We start from the raw sequence: 17,975 nt of genomic DNA on the forward strand, positions 1-17,975 counted from the left end.
GTGTTTTGTTTGGATTATAAGTGGAGGGAAGGAGGTGACAACCCAGATAGGCTGTGAGTTCCCAAGATAGAGGCAATGTTTGTGGACAAAGATTTGGGATTTGGAAGCTTTCTGTTTTGGTGGCTTTTTTTAGAAGTTGAAAAAAAATTAATGGTTGGACTAACACTAACTTTAGATTAACGGTTGGACTCGCTTTGAATTGGTCCAACACCATTTCAACCTCTCCCTCTCTCTCCCTCTCTCTCCCCCCCTGTTAATTTGCATCTAATATAGGCCTTAGGTTTTTTAGGAACTTGGAGCTCGGAGATAATGTTGTGCTAGTTTGGCCTAGACACTAACATTTCTCTCCATCTATGAGTCATCAAGTAGAGTAAAAGGACTCTGACTGTCTGACATGGCAAAGTAGGTAACAAGAAATTTTATGGAGTGATGTTTGCACACCGTTTTTCAACTTTTGCATGCACGCCACTCTGCTCTGTGCGGTGATGAGTTTTTCCAACCTAACAACTCTCAATTTTTCTTTTCAAAATAAAATTTGATGCTCAGCCGAAGGCCAACCGGCTGCAGCATGATTTATCCTTAGACACAAGGAAAAGTTTTAGAGAAGTTTGCATTGAAGGGGACCCCAAACTGGTGATCAATCCTTAAAATTACGTCATTCATGAAGATTTTAGGTATATTATTCAAGATATCAAACAAACTGCTCAATGCTTCATCATATTTCTTGGAAACATGTTCTTATAGAGAGGCTAATATTTTAGCGGATGCTATAACTGATTGAGGCTATGCAGTTGAAGTTGACTTGTGGGATTGATCATTTGCCTACCGCTGCTAGAAATGCTTTCTTGTTTGATCTCGTAGGCATGAGTTGTGTGAGCTAGAGTACTATGTTTACTCTAGCTCCTTTATCATTGATTCATTGTCAATTATAAAAACAATAATACATTAACTAGTTAAAATAGTTCTTTTCCACTTATAAATCACTGTCATGCAGTTTGATTACTGATTTCAATCACATATCTCTGGTGCCTAAAGTAATGTGTTAGCAGATTTTTGCAGTTGATTATATGCAATTGTCACAGCCTACTTTGATCCGAATCATAATTAATAAACTTACGACGCGCGTAAAAAACACGTACATGTACGATTCGATAGTTTTTGTAAAACAAAAGAACAATGAGAAATTCAGTCATTTAAAAAAAAATATTATTCTTTTTTTTTTTGCTAGGAAATAAACTAATTAAGAAATAGAGAACCTCAGGAAACACCCGGAACTCATACAGTAAAAGAGTTTACAGATAAGTGACATTATTTTAATTAGTTATTGATTTATTTCTTTGCATAATTTTAAAGTAATTAGTAATCTATTATAATATCAGTCATGTTGCCGTGCTTATAATGAAAAGCAGTGATGTGCGGCCTTGTGATATGAGCATGCACTATAACGTTTCAACAGTGCATCTATCTTACATCAAAAGGGGAATAATATGAGGCCTAGGGAGAAAGGAGGGGAAGACCAAAACACAAAGGGAGATTCCCTTGAAGCCTAGAGAAGAACCCTTCACTTACATAAGGAGGGAGAAGCCATTACAGAAGAGGGGGAACACACAAAGTACCACATAGAGAGATAGGAGAAATGCAGGAAGAAAGAACCACCTAGGAAATAAGCCCAAAGAGTTCCAGTTAGCTTAGAAGCACACTCCAAGCCTCAGGAATCACCATTCATGCAACCTTAGTAATTCCCACAACGTTTTATCAAACATCTCAACCATTAGAAGCCTTACTATCACCTCGCGAAAGCCCAAATCATGCAACTAAGAATGCCATGCAACCATACAAACCCTTTCTCTCTCATGTAAACTAATAGTCTTCTAACTTCCACACCAAGCTTCGCTTGAGTAAGTCATTCTCTTGATCATTTGTGCTATCTTCGAGCCGTTAATGTTACTGAGGTATTTTCTAAGACAAGCTAACTCTTTCGAGATATTCCAGGACTTGTTATGAATCTGTATCAAGGAAGACAAGGGGACATTCTCAAAGTCCAAGTCTACCTCAACCTAAAAGTCCCCCAACAATTTGTTATCTGCCTTATTAAAATTTTAAGGTTTCCCATAACTTGTGGAGGTTTTCCTTCACCGTACCTTGTGATTTATAAAAATAAATTGGTTACTGCCCTTAAATCTTCTACTGCAATATAATTAGAAATTGTGGAAGTTGTCATCACTATTTTGAAACTAATTGTGAGTTCCTTACGGGTGCGTTTGTTGCACCGGACTATCTCGGACTAGATTAGCTTCAGGGACTAAGCTGGACTAGCTTGCCCTGGACTAAACTGGATAAGAATAATGAAGTGTTTGATGTAGTCTGGACTAAACTACAGACTAATTATTTATTATTATTATTTATTTACTTTTGCGTTTAAAAACAACAAAACAACAAATATTAAAATATTATTTGTAGTTATTTAACTTTTAAAAACCTAATTAATGTTTCATTTGCTGCCTTTACTTTTATTTTAGAAGAACAACCTTTATTTTTTGAAGAACAGACCGATATTTCCAAAGCAAATCCTCTATGCTTCTTCATTCCTCTCCGCCTCCTGCCTCTTCACTTCCTCTCACAAAATCGATTGCAAATCTTAAAATCAAAACACATAGCAAGAAAGAGATTGAAGGAGGCGAGGTGCATGTGTGATTGGCTCGAAAGTAGAAGATGAGGATTGGATCTGGTTTTGGTTTTCTGGGTGAAATTTTCAAGCTCATCCCACTGCAAATTTTTTTTTGGTTTTCTTGGTTATCTGGGTTCGAATTTTGGGAGTTGGATCTGGTTTTGAAAAGGGAACCTTAGGAAATTTTGTTGCTTTTTTTGTTTCGGATTTTGTAGGATCTGGGTTTGAAATGGGTTGTGGGACGCGAGGAAGAGGTAGATGGGAGGACGAAGCGGGTAGGAGTGAAGCGGAGTAGAGCGGTCTTAGCAGTCCGCCCAATTTCGGGGGGCCCCGCTAAGACCCTGTAGCGAAGCTGTTAGTCGGACTCAGTCTAGGCGAGTCTCATTAAACGTAGTCCCCGCGTGAAACAAACACTGGATTACAATCCAGTCTAATCCAAGAAAGTTTAGTGAAACCAAACAAACGGGCTCTACATTCATTTTTAACTGTGATGTTGATTTATGCTTGGTATGACTTTTATCTATATGGAACTAATGATATTGTTGGCGAGTCCTTGTAGTACCATAATCAAGGCAACTTTAAAGGAGTAGTGGTACAATATGATGATCCTTGTCACAGCTACAGATCGAGAAGGTTCCAATCCATCGAATAGAGCAATGCCATACTGCCACTGCATGTGAGATTTACATCAGAACCTTTAAAAAGAATGTCGACAACACTTAAATACGTCGGGGGGAGGGGGGACTTTAACTTGAAGATATGCACATACTATATATACACACATACACATACACACACACACACACACACACACATACACACACATACACACACAGACACACACACACACACACACACACACATACACACACACACACATACACACACACACACACACACACACACACACACACATATACATATATATATATATATATATATATATATATATATATATATATATATATAGAGAATTGTTATTGGCACTTCAAAATTCTCATTCTACACTCCACACTTGTGAGGAGTGTAGAATGAGATTTTTGGAGTGCTAATAACAATTCCCTATATACACACACGCACACACACACATAGAGAATTGTTATTAGCACTCAAAAAATCTCATTTGGCACTCTAAACTTTCTATAATTGGAAAGAAAAATATACTTGTGAGGAACGTAAAATGAGATTTTTGGAGTGCTAATAATAATTCCCTATACATACATACATACATACATATATATATATATATAGGAAACACTTTGGATGCGGTCCCTAGCTATCAATATCCTTTGATTGAAACCTTGTTAGTTTTTAGTTTTTGATTGAGGTCCCTGATATTAATGTAATAATGTAAGTTACTATATTTTTTTAATTAAAAATTAAAAATTGAAATTTGTAATTGTTTATATTAATGAGATTTTAAATAAAACCCATAATTATGGGATTAAAAATAATAAAATATAAATTATTCTCTCTATATATTGTGTGTGTGTACATATATGTATGGGTACATTAACCAAAATTAACAAAAAAAGTTATTGTACCAAAACATGGATACATTCTCAAATCAACGAAAAAGAATGTACCCATATAAGTTTAAACATGGATTAAAAAATTTGAATGTATTTTATATTAAAAAAGGGTACATTTTACATATAACAAATTGATATATTTGAGAATGGGTACATTTAAGATTAAAAAAATTGAAAAATTATATGAATGGGTACATTTAAGATTAAAAAATTGAGAATCTTTTTATATATAAAAAAAAACTAATAGGTACAAACTTAATTTAATTTAATTTTTTTATTATTTTGGAAATGTTTGAATTGAAAATTAATTAGAAGTTTAATAGAGGTGTGAGTATTAAACCCTAAATTAATTACTAATTTTTATATTAAAAAAATTATATAATAAACATGTAAATTCATTATCACATTAATGCTAGGGACTTGAATCAAAATTTGAGAACTAATAAGGTGTTAGTCAATGAACAGTAAAAACTAGGGACCGGACATATATATATATATATATATAGACCCTTATGCAAAGTGATCCCCAAAAAATGGGGATTAGGTGTGGCGTCTACTCTATATTCAACTTCAACGATCTGAACCGTCTATCTTGCAAGTCTTGATTCATAGATTATCATTACAAAAATTCAATTCAATCCGAAACCATTTACCTATTTAATTATCAAGATAAAATTTCATTATTTCTTATACAACAAAGTATTCGTTAATTTTTTTGAATCCAATTAGATGTCTTAAATATTTCTGATTTGGCTACTATTTTGCAAGGATGATCAATGAGGTGCAACTTGAAAAATAGACAGTTCGGATCATTACATTTCAATGTGGTGTGGATCCCACAACAAATCCCTAATTTTATAAAAAAATGAAAACCCCTTCCCTTATATATATATATATATATATATATATATTGAACCGATTATGACAAGGGTGGATCTACGTTAGTGCAATTTTTTTGCAGGTCTTGCGCTGCTATATACACCTTTCCAGGTAAACTGCAAGTAACAATTTTGTTGTGGGGTTCCTTGCGTTCATTATTTAACTCTATACGGCAGTCATTATTTTGTTGCTGGCATGCATTAGTTTGAACTAAAGTTTTAACACGAATTTTTTTGTGTGGTGGTTCTGAACATTAACATTTAAGCAGTAGTTTGATACATAAAACTTTATGTCTCTCGTTGTCCTCCTTTTAAATGCCTGATTTTTATTTGATTGGTGACTACAATCATTTACTTAGCTATATGACTATTGTCATTACTAATGAATTTTTGCAAGTTAATTTCACAATACCATTTAAATTGTGGGGATGGAGAGCCCTTGTACGGAAAAGTTCATGCATGTGATAACATACTTGAAAATCTGGGGTATAGCTAAGAAAATACCAAGACAACTACAATATGTAGTTGTTGTGAATTCATACCTGATGAAACACGTAATTGGAGTACCTTCAAAAGTCTTAGAGAGATATACTTTTTGTACAAAATAAATGAGAGGTACTCTTTGTTATTGGATAGTGTATGGTGAGTTTTACGTTTCATGTATGATGATAATATTTATCTTCACTATGATACTTACCTTGACATATTGAGATGCGATGTCTAGAGCTATCCTAATTAGACATGAACGTCCACTATGAAATACCAATTGGTAGTATTAAAGAGGACTAACATTGGATGGCAAATGTTCTTAAAATCCTATATATGTAAGAGACTAGTTCTTACTATATTTGTTATCGAGGTATCCCACTATTTGTGGAAGATACCAGTTTATCTGTGTTTGTATGTGGCGCTAACCTAGCTATTAGAGCTTGAGCTGAATATAACTTTATCTTGCATATATGCATCCATATAATATTTTGAAGTCAGAAATGGATCTAGCTAATCCTCTGACAAATCCACTAAGCTAAGTGCTAGTGATGATTATGACATCGATGGGGATAAGACTTATGCGTATAACATCAATCAAGAGTGATGGTAACCCAACCTATATGAATGGGGATCACAGGAAATAGGTTCATATGGGTAAGAACATATCACTTGTTGGTCGGCCATGCACTAGCAATTTATATCGAATATTATTATTGTTGAGAGTCTATCCTTATGGTATAGATATGCAACTACTGTAGTGACCAATGTTGAACTTATTTTCTTAATATCATAGCTTATATATGGCTAGTGTGCTTGACTTGCAGTGCACACTTGATGGATTCATCCATATGAGTGTGGGAATGGGGATGCTTCCTATGAGAGCTTAGGCAAGTTATTTAGAGTGCTCATGAAAACCAGGTGGGCGCATGGCCTATTTGCGTCAACCGGCTCATACAAGCTCGATTATGAGGATTCAATGTGGGTGACTAGTCCTATGATTCACGCAAATAAATCTTGGTTCATAGAAAATTTAATCTTCACCAAATTTATGTGAGTTACCGCTAGCTCGTCCTAAGGCTAATTCATAGTCCTTGAGTTTGTTGTATTTTGAAATATGTGGGGAATTAGAATATTTAAGGGTATTTCAAAATACAAGTGTTTAATATCATATAATTCATATAGATATTTTCCTCTTCTTGATTGCTATCCAAATGGTATTTATATTGACTCATTATTATCAAATTCAAGGTATTTGAAGGTCTTTAATTCCTATTGGACGGTTTCCATTCCAACGCTCATATTGCTTCCGTTAATATCACTTCGTAACGTTATTCTTTAGTATTGAATTTAAGGGTATTCACTTCCTAATGTTTTTAACCCTATATATATGCTTGTTAGTCAATATTGTCAAAAATGAAGATGACAATCATCTCCTCTTCTTTCTTCTTCTATCCTTTTGATCCATCATTCTGGAAAGTTTTATTATATTCTTCATCTTCACTCCCTCATATCAAAGGAAAAAATTGAGTTGTTCACCCGATCCAAGTATTACGAGTGTACTCTTACGAGGATTATAGGTTTGTTGTATTTTAGAGGGTAGGACGCTATAACCTGCTACACCAATACATTGTCTTAGAGAGGGGAATTCTAGTCTTAAGGACAGTGAACTTAATGCCTCAACCTAAAATCTTGTTATAATCAAGGATTAACAAAGAGCGCTATCTACCTACAAAAGATAAGTATTTTATTCTTATTTTGTTATTTTATTTAATAAATTGTGACAATACAATTATCATATACTAATATTAATTATATGTGATTTGTTGTAGGAGAAGCAGCATGCACATTGCCATATTTTCAACAAGCTCCAACCATAATTGGCAGAATCTCGAATGCACATCCCAAGAAAAATTATCATATACTAATATTAATTTTATGTGATTTCTTGTAATAAAATGATTACATAGTTATATTCTTAGCTTGTACTACGTTCATGGCCGTTAGACACAGCTTGCACGTGTATGAGTACTTCCAGCTTGTCTACATCGTGGGCATGTCATTTCAGCTTGTCATTGCCTAGAGATTACTCGGCAACGACGTGATTATATTTTCAGCTTCCACTAGCTTCGGTTAGTGGATGATCACACACACACACAAACATATTAGCTTACACGTGTGTTGGGGTACCACAATTATATTCATAGCTTGTCATTACCTCGAGATTATTCGATAATGACATGATTACAGTTATATTCTCAGCTTGTCATTACCTCGAGATTACTTGGTAATGACATGGTTACAGTAATATTCTCAGCTTGTCATTGCCTAGAGATTACTCGGCAATGACATTACCTAGCGATTACTTGGTAATGACACGGTTACAGTAATATTCTCAGCTTGTCATTGCCTAGAGATTACTCGGCAATGAATGATAACAATTGTATTCTTAGCTTGTCATTGCCTAGAGATTACTCGGCAATGACATGATTATGTTATCCAGCTTCCAGTAGCTACGGTAAGTGGATGATATTGTATGCTATACCACCAGTAACTATTGGCTTAGTATATAGGTGTCTATCAGCTTTCAATGCAAACAAGATTCAGTAGACGTAGCAATGGTCCTATTCGACATTGAGGCCTCTTCCCAAAGCTCTGACACGTTCTTACTAGGTATGTTATCTACTCAGCATTATTAGTAAAACTCGTATTTTAGGCAACTATGCTCTGAACTATTATTAAGCACGTAACTGAGGGTCGGAGACCCTATTGCCCTTTGGGATGTTTTGATATAAATATGATTACCTGCAAGTGTTTTAATTTGGGCTTATCCCTATTTTAGGGGAAGTTTTATCGAATTTTCGGTACATTATATTAGTCCATAATTTTAGTTATGATTTCATGCATATCATGGCTTTGTCACCCATCTAGGTGATGACCAGCACACCTCGATTTTGGTGCCTATTGAAATTCTGGTCGAGTTGTGTCAAGTTACAATACTAGTTTTGCTTCACAACATCCTAAAAGCCACGATGCTGTAAGGACATAGCTTCAAATTTAAAAGAGCTTTTTCTTATTTTATTTTGGTAGAGGGTGAATTTCACGGGAAGAGATCCCCTCCAGATCTCTCCCACCAAAGCCCACCGATTAATTAATCCAGGCCCTTAAAATTTGATTCAACGGCTACAAACAGGAGCCCTCCTTAAAAGTTATAACAAATTTAACCGTTGGATCAAATTTCAAGGATCCGGATTAATTGATTGGTGAGATTTGGTGGGAGAGATCCGGAAGGGATCTCTTCCCGAATTTCACAAGACTGATCAGAACCATAAATTGGGAAGTTATGGGCTTTAAATCAGGGAACAAATTTATCAATAGAAAATTAGTAGTAGCTCTATCCAGTTTTTCAAAAATGACAGTATGATCTTTATGACCATTAGTCGAAGTAAAAGGCACGCCAGAATCATGTAGAGAGAGTAAGCTACCATTAATTAAAAACAACAATCTCCTGCCACAGCTGTAATTGGTCCTCTTTCTGAGGATTAGCATAAACAAAAGTGGTATACCAAGAAAAATCCTGCAAAATATCATGCACCAGGCAATGAACAAAACGAGCATGAGCAAATTAATCATTTAGCTTTGGGGGGATACGGAGTTCCAAAATAAACAAATATCACCAGCTTGCCCCAATATTGGGGTGGCAAATGGGATTTGGATCCTCTCTGAGGCAATGCCCCGGGATCCTCCTGACCGGACAACACGGACCGTTGGATTTTGATTCAACGACTACAATTATTATAACTTTTAGAGGGACCTCCTTGTTTGTAGTTGTTGAATCAAAATCCAATGACCTATGTTATCCGGTCAAGAGGATCCCAAGGTATTGCCTCGGAGAGGATCCAAATCCTGGCAAATGGCTTGCCAAATAAACCATCATAGAAGTTCTGAGGCACTCTAGATGAACTACCTCTAGGTTCTACAATGCAAAAAAGGTCTCAATTATTTAAGCTACACAACGATTTAAATTGAGCCCCAAAATCTCGCCTTCCAAGGCCCTTGCAATTCCACAACATCCACTCTATCAATCAATTTCTTCCAGACGAGATTTTATCAACAATTGGGTTATGAGTATTGCTTTATAGCTAACGACAACAATAAAATAAAATAGATAAGAGTTTTATCTGAACAACTTTTAGATCCCAAAAAGGGAAACAAATCCTCTTCTCAACTCTTATCAACGAAGCCCAGGGATCAATTAATCATAGCCTTTCAAATTGATCCTACGGCCAGAAAGCTGTTTTAGCTTACAAATTATTTCAGGCAAAACATGGCGATTGTTGGCCCTTTGCAATTCTCGCGCTCCCTTATTCCCTGCTTTATCACATCTCCTTTGGAACTAATCTCCCGCGTCCCCTTTCTTCGAAAATTTCGAAGAAAAAAAAAATCAAAATCCCACATCTCTTTCCTTCGAAATTCTCTGAAAATTTCGAAGGAAAAAATATCCAATTCTTGCATTTCCTTCCTCCAAAAACTTCGAAGGAAAAGAAATCATTGTCTCCTTGGTCAATCAACGGGTTGCCACTGGTCTTCAATAATAAAGGTTAGGCTTCTGTTATTGAATTTCATTTTCATGACATTTCTGCAATTAGATTGGATTTGCTGCATGTTTATGTCTGAAAAAGAGGAGATGTTGTGTTGCTTATGTAGAAAAAGTAGTAACAAATTTTATACAATTTCCCACTATGCCAATTTGGAATAAAAATTGTTTGAACTAAAAGCACTTGGTAACTAAAATTTGGTTTGCTTAAGCAGAAAAGGTTGGGAACCTCTGACGGCAGAGATTCTTCACAAGGCAGCTAAGGTATTGGGTTCGGCATATGCTTATTATGTGGTTGCAACTACATTCAACAACCATAATGAATATATATATATGTGTGTGTGTGTGTGTGTGTGTGTGTGTGATAGATATCAAACAGAGAATGCAAATAGATGACAAACCTGAAAAGGATGATATGGAATTGGCATATAGGTATTAATGCCAAACATGTGAACCGGAACTTGTATATCACATACCAATTTCATGTTTATATTTGTCAACTAATTAAGTCTTACTATAAAGATTAAAAAACATTCAAAAGTACTTCACTTATGATTAATGAGAGGGTGTTAGTGGATAAGAACTAAAGACATTGATACCACCATTATGTTGTGGAATTGTAACCTAAAACATGTCAACGATTAAACTGTAAGTATATATATTAAGCACAGTGATAGGAGTATATTTATGCAACTTAGTTAGCTTGTTTTCTGGCATTTTCATAGCTAGTTTCTACTTATTATAGTGTTTTAAGCTATTTTCGTGTATTTGTAGGTCCAAATGACAAAGTTGGCAAGAAAGTACATTTTGGAGCATTTTAGAGCAGTTTTGGGCCAAGAATGGATAGCACATGCATGGAGCAAGGTGGATGGACGTATTTGAAGTTCAAGAAGCTAGGATATGCTAAGGAGTTGAAGAAAATAAATCCAAGACAAAGAAGATAAGGAATCAACTCAAAAGAAGGAAACATTATCCAAAACCTATCCAACCTTATTTTATCTAGTCTTATCTTATCTTATCCCATATTATCCAAACATTATCCTATTTAATCCAACATTATCTAAACTTATCTCCAACTGTAAAAGGAGCCCTTATCCTATTCTAAATCCTTCCCATTTGAATTTAGGAGTCCCAATCCATCTAAACACATTAATTCTTTTCCCCCTAGGAATCTGCTATGTAAATCCTTCTCCTCTACAACCTTTGTGTTGTACCCTAGGCCTATAAATACATATTTATCACCACAATTTCGTGGACCATCCTCTACCATCAGATCACCACACCATCCACCACAAATTCATCCCATTGTGCTGCAGCTGTGCAAGGAAGGAGAAGAAGGAGCCACCTGGAGCCGTGCTTGCCATTCAAGACATTGGATTGTTGGAGTGTTCTTAGGTGTTTTCTATCTTTTATTTTCAATGTTTAATTTAAGTTATCTTTGTTTAATTGCGAACATGAGGAACTAATTTCTTTATAGTTGGAGGTGAATTCAAAGCCATGATTATATGTTTTATATGAACTGATTACATCTACTTATTGTTTCTTGAGTCTTGAATGTGATTTGCTTATCTGAGTTATTAAAACTTGTTTATGTATGTTGATTGAGGATGCATACTTAATTTGCTTGCATAAACTTGATGCTAGAGTATAAGGGAGTTTCACCTAATCGTTATGAACTTATATTCACAAATAGTAAAAGTCACTAGTCATGATTGTGTTAAGTAAATCCTTGGCAGGAGTATCATGCTTTTCATAGTTATGAATGCCTCGTCAATGCTTATGGTTTTCAAAGAACTTGATGACCTTTGATATGTTTTCTATCATGATTTTCATAGTTAGGGGACTTGAGAAGGATAATTTGGTTGTGATGCGTATCCCATCCAATTCAATGAAATAAGGAAAATTTGAGGGTTAATTTGTGCTGTCACGATTAACTTGGGGTGTTGTCATTCATAGTTAAACAAAAAATACTGGAAATTGGTTTGTATGCATATATCATGTGTGGAGAAGAACCCTCTAACTAGCCTTTCACCATTTTCAATTCATCAAATTCATTTTCATAAAGTGTTTTATGCAAAGTTTCTGTTTTAAGTTTTAAATTCGTCAAAAACAATCCCTTTTTCATTAAGTCTTGTTAGTTGAGTCATAATCTGTTTTCTTTTAGTCTTTTGAGTCAAGTTAAGTTTTATTTTCGTCAAAATCACTTATTAGGTCTAGAATTGAGTCTTTTTTTATTGTTTGTTACTGTTTTGAGTGTTTTAAGTCAGTTTTGAGTCTATAGAGTCTAATTTAGTGTTTTTAAGTCTTATTTGTATTGATTAGCATCCCCAATTAATCCCCGGTCTAGAACGATCCCTACTTACATCTTTACTACAATTGTCAACAATAGGGTTTAATTTGTGTGTCAAGTAAGTTTTACATCACACAGAGGTAGGATAAAGAATTAAATGAGTTTAAGTACCTGATCAGACTTCTTTTTTCTTGGTAAGGCTTTTTCCAAAGCACTCTTAATTCTTTGTTTTCCTCGATGAGACTTTTCTTTCTTCTTAAGCCTTCTTTGGAATGACAACATCAACATTCTCCAAGCAACTGGCCATCCGGCTATTACAATTGGTATGCCTTTTCTCATGCACATCATCATTCACTTTTAGATGCGATAGGTCTTCAACCATTTTTGACAATTTATTTGCTTGCTCAACCACCAGTTGGTATGCCTTTACATTTTCAAATGCCCTTGTTGATAATCTAGTGAATAGAGAACACAAGGACCTATATCTAAAATCTTGCTGCAATTTAGGCAGCACTTGAATCTCACGCCCATACATGTCTACCACACTCTCAACTTTTGCTTCTTTACTCCACCTCTTCACTATATATATTGTTCACTATATACCTTTCATCTCAAATAGTCTACAATAGCAAGAAACAGTAGATATACCTTCCCTTTTCACCTTACGCTTCTTATACTTATCGTCTAGTTTAACTGTGTATATAAAGTCATCCCCATTAGCAACACAATTTGTTATTGACAATTCAATAGATTCTTCTAATTAATCTTGAAACAATTTGAATATAGCTTTCGTGTAAACTTCTCTAGCTTGTTTCAACATTTTGATGTCAAATTTGACATGTGCAATTTTGCATTGTAGGTCATACTCCGTTTCCCACTCCTTGTACCTAGTATTAGTAAGAACCCTCTCAAAGTGTGTTAAAAATTGAACAATATTGAGATCTGACTTCAAATAATTTTTTCAGTCTTGCATTAAAACTTTCACTAATTTGTGTGCTTCGTATTCCTATAGAGCATGCCTATCTCACATATGCATATGCCCATTTCTTTCTAATCTTAAATGTGGTGGCCAACCAGTCATTCTCATGTGCATCGTACCCATAAAGCATAAAATTTCAAGCAGCTACAAACTCACTTTCCTCCTCAATGTGATTAAAAAAACAAAATTGATTGTGAACTTCTTCCTCACCTCTAAACAGAGTATTCACATTTCTACAAACATTCTGCATTAGATGCCATAAACAAAGTCTATGGTAATTTTGAGGCATCACTTCTTAAATAGCCTTAGCCATCGCATGATCTTGATCGGTAAAAATAGTTCTTGGAGCCTTGCTAGACATTGCCTTAACAAGTGTCTTAAATAACCAACTAAATGAAGCAGCGGTCTCATCATACGTTAAAGCTGCTCTAAATACAATGATCTCCTTGTGATGATTAAAGCTAACAAACACTGCAAATGGTCGATCCAATTCATTGACTTTATAAGCTGTATCAAAACTTACTACATCTCCAAAATGGCTATAATCAATTATCTTTTTAGCATTTGCCCAAAACATGTTTGTTATATACTCCTCTTTGTCCAAGTGTAGTTCATAAAAGAATGGATGGGTTTTCCAATATTTGTTTGGAAAAGTAGTGTAGCGCGACTCCAACTTCTCCATATGCCATTTTCTTTTGCCTCACAGTTCGAAGACAATTTTTTGATCCTACTTAATATATCCCAAAGACTGTCTTCCACCTGCTTGTTTACTTATTAACACATAAGCCAACCTAAGTGGAATCCTTGATTCCTCAGCCAAGCCCACTTCAGTGGCTTGTGAGGCTATCGTTTGCCCTATGCCTAGCCAACCTAACACCCATATGAGCACCACATCCAATTCTCGTCTCTGCTCTTGGTCTTTTAATCACATCATTTTGCTTATCTATAGCTCGAAACCCTTCTTTAGCATAAGAAAAGATTCTTGAAGTGAGTTCATGAGTCTTTTTATTCTTGCCACTACTTTGTCTTCGAATACTAAACCCCATAATTCCACCATACTTGTTGTAGAAATCATATGCTGCATGTTTAGTATCTAACTCCATATTTTCTGTAGGTTTCAATTTCGAAGTACCTTCTACGCCATCATTTGGTTTATCCATTATATCATTCACTATCCAATTCTACCACAATAATATACCAAGATTCAAACAACTTGAGCAAAAAAGAATAAATTTTCAAAGAAAAAAATCAAATTTTCTACAGAAGCAAACCAAATTTTAGTTACCAAGTGCTTTTAGTTAAAACAATTTTTATTCCAAATTGGCATAGTGGGAAATTGTACATAAGTTAATACTACTTTTCTACAGAAGCAACACAACATCTCCTCTTTTTCAGACATAAACATGCAACAAATCCAATATAATTGCAGAAATATCATGAAAAGGAAATTCAATAATGGAAGCCTAACCTTTATTATTGAAGACCAGTGGCAACCCGTTGGTCGACCAAGGCGAGACGATGATTTCTTTTCCTTCGAAATTTTTGGAGGAAGGAGATGTAGGAATTTGATTTTTTTTTCCTTCAAAATTTTTGGAGGAAGGAGATTTTGAATTTCGGAGGAAAGAGATGCGGGATTTGGATTTTTTTGCTTCAAAATTTTTGGAGGAAGGGGATGCTAGAGATTAGTTCTAGAGGAGAATAAATGATAAAGCCGGGAATAGGGGAGCGCGGGAATTGCAAAAGGCAAACAAAATCACCTTGTTTTGCGTGAAATAATTTGTAAGATAAAACAACTTCCTGACCATAGGATCAATATGAAATGCTATGATTAATTGATCCCTGTGCTCTGTTGGTAAGAGCTCAGGAGAGAATCTGCTTCCCCAAAAAGCATGCATAGCCCAAGAATTCTCTCAAAGCCTACAAGAAGGGAAACCTTAAGGCCCTCCCACTCATCACGAGAAAGAGGAGGGCTATACATTTTTGTCCTTGCATCTAATGGACATTTGACAGAAATCTTACATTTGGATTAAATTTGTTAACGGTCTTTACCATGATGGTCTAAATCCTAAGTTCTTTACCACGAGAGCTATCTTCTTAATACACCATCACCATGGGGATCATTAATTCTGATTTAGTCTATTAACTAACCAGGTCTTACTATGACTCCACAAAGTTTTCTTCTGAACATTAGCATTCACTCTCCTGCTAGTAACATCAAGGAGAAAAGCCTCCAAACCCTGAGAGAAAACACTTGCATTGTTTGTTTCAAAACTTTTATGTTTATTTGTTCAAAAATGTGTTAACATACGTATACTTTCACATGTATTATTAAAAAGAACTATGAAAAATATTTGGGTGTGTATAAAATGTATAATTTAATGTAAAAGAAATGTATATGCAAATTACTCAGAGGTGTACAAAACACAATTATATTTTAAAAAATAGAAAAACTAATGAAAAGGGCTTCATATCTTTACATTTTAATCAAAAACCATCTACTAACTTTATTTAATGATAAGGACAAAAATAATTAAAAATAAAAATAAAAAATCTCAACTTGCGCTGGGGCTCGTACCCCCACCTTCCCTTCTAACTCGTCCCTCATCACTCGCCCTCTCACTGAAATCCTCAGAGACCTCAACAAGCGAATCCCTGATAACATCATCCAGACGGCAGTTGAAAGTCCCTCCTCCACCTCCATCCCCTGGTAATTTTCTTTTCTCACTCATTTGATTTTTTTGTTGACCAAACAAATCTCATGGAAATTTCATGTGTTGGTTAGGTACCATGCGAACCGGATGTTGAGCTTCTACGCTGCTGGTGTGTGACAGCCCGTCCCTAATTTTAAGAGTTTTTAAAGTTTTAATAAAGGATTTTACAAAAATGCCCTTTGAGGCACGCGCATTATTCGAGGTTAATCGTTGTGTCGTGCCATCTAAGATTTGTTTTCTTGACATATCCTCGTAGTACTCGTCACTACGAACACGTGGGCGCAGACGGTTCGTGATTTAGAGTTATAACGATAAAGATTTTAACGTTTGAAATTTGGGCATTTTAGGCATTATAATTTTAGTAAAATCTGGAATTTCTTTTATGAAAGTGGACGGCCTAGATTTAATGAAGAAATAAATGGATGGTTGGGATGAGAAGAAAAAAGGTTTTGTGTGTGTGTGTGTGTGTGTGTGTGTGTGCGCGTGAGAGGAAGAAGAAGCAGAGAAAAGAGACTGGGCAGGAATGCCCGATCGGGAAAAGAGAGAGGAAGGGAACATGAGGGTCAGAGAGGGAGTCCAGCGAATGGGGAGAAGAGAGAGAGGAGACGGGCTAATCGGAATAGAGAAAGGAGGAAAGGAGAGAGGGCGAGAAGCGGAGGAGAGAAGGAAGAAAACGGGTTCCCCCAACCCACGACCCGTGTGCACCCATTCCCATTCCTTCATATTTTCCGGTGGTTTTCCACCGGATTTCTCTCGAAATTGGACTAAGAAACCATTCCCAATCATTCCCTAGTCCTTTCCTCTTCCATTCCCAACCTAATTTTATGGGATTTGAGCTTGAATTCGAGTAGAACGAAAATATGGGTTCCGAAGGTGCTATGGCAAAATCCGACGATCGTGAAGGTAATCCAGCAAATTGCTACCACCACTAGAACCCAGGACCAAAGCCCAATCAGTGGTGGAGGCGTCGGAACACATTTGGAGGTCGAATTGAAACACACCCATTTCTAGGGTTCATCATGGTTTTGGCAAAATTGAATTGTTTCTAAGCCAAATTGGCCTTGGCCTCAGGTATAAAGTTTACTCTACTCATTGACATCTTCAATATTACAGTTTGGTGACGCTTGACATAAGCGGTTGGATTTGATGGAATGTGCCTACAACAGCAACTTTCACTCGAGTATGAGTATGATACAATTTGAGGCATAATATGTGATTTAGTAATTGATGCATATATGTTAAATGGTGTTGTGGATGCACAGGTGAGTATCAGGTGAGTTTTATGTTGTTCATGTGATTTAATGATGATGTGAATTATGTTGAGAGCTCATAACCTGCACCCATGTTGTTAGTGCTTATATTATTTACCCTGCACCACACGCTCATCTTGGATCCAAGTAGGTGCATGTTGTACAGACCACTAGAGGTGGTTCTGACCTGTAGGTGACTTTAGATTGTTATACAGCTGTTGATGAAAGAAGCACTATAGTGTATTCTTACATCATTCTTGTCGTACAGACTACTTTAGGTAGTTTCGATTTATGTGCAGAGTAGTGCCGTACAGGTCACAGTGGTGACTCTGGTTGGATTGGATATTAAGCTATAGAATTAACCGTACATGACTGATTCCTTGTTTCACCTGTTATATTGATGCATCTTTATTATATTTTGATGCATAACATGGCATATTTTCTTGAAAAGTGTTAAAGACTTATGATTTGAGTTTTGAGATTATATATGGTTATATATATACTATTTTTTTGGGAAAGTATACAGGTTTTATAGCGAGGGGTTAGAAATGTTGTTCAATGAAATGTTTTCGAAAAACTTTGTT

General features: G+C 35.6%; 1 long non-coding RNA gene across 1 annotated transcript; it reads left to right on the top strand.

Annotated features, from left to right (window-relative positions):
* The first annotated feature begins 9,914 nt into the window (after positions 1–9,914).
* On the top strand, positions 9,915–11,674 carry LOC139195891 (uncharacterized). Its single transcript, XR_011580962.1, has 3 exons — positions 9,915–10,164; positions 10,377–10,425; positions 10,936–11,674. It is a non-coding gene; the product is annotated as an uncharacterized lncRNA (long non-coding RNA).
* The last annotated feature ends 6,301 nt before the right edge of the window (positions 11,675–17,975 follow it).

This window comes from Malus domestica, chromosome 05 (assembly GCF_042453785.1).
Source record: "Malus domestica chromosome 05, GDT2T_hap1".
NCBI lineage: Eukaryota > Viridiplantae > Streptophyta > Magnoliopsida > Rosales > Rosaceae > Malus > Malus domestica.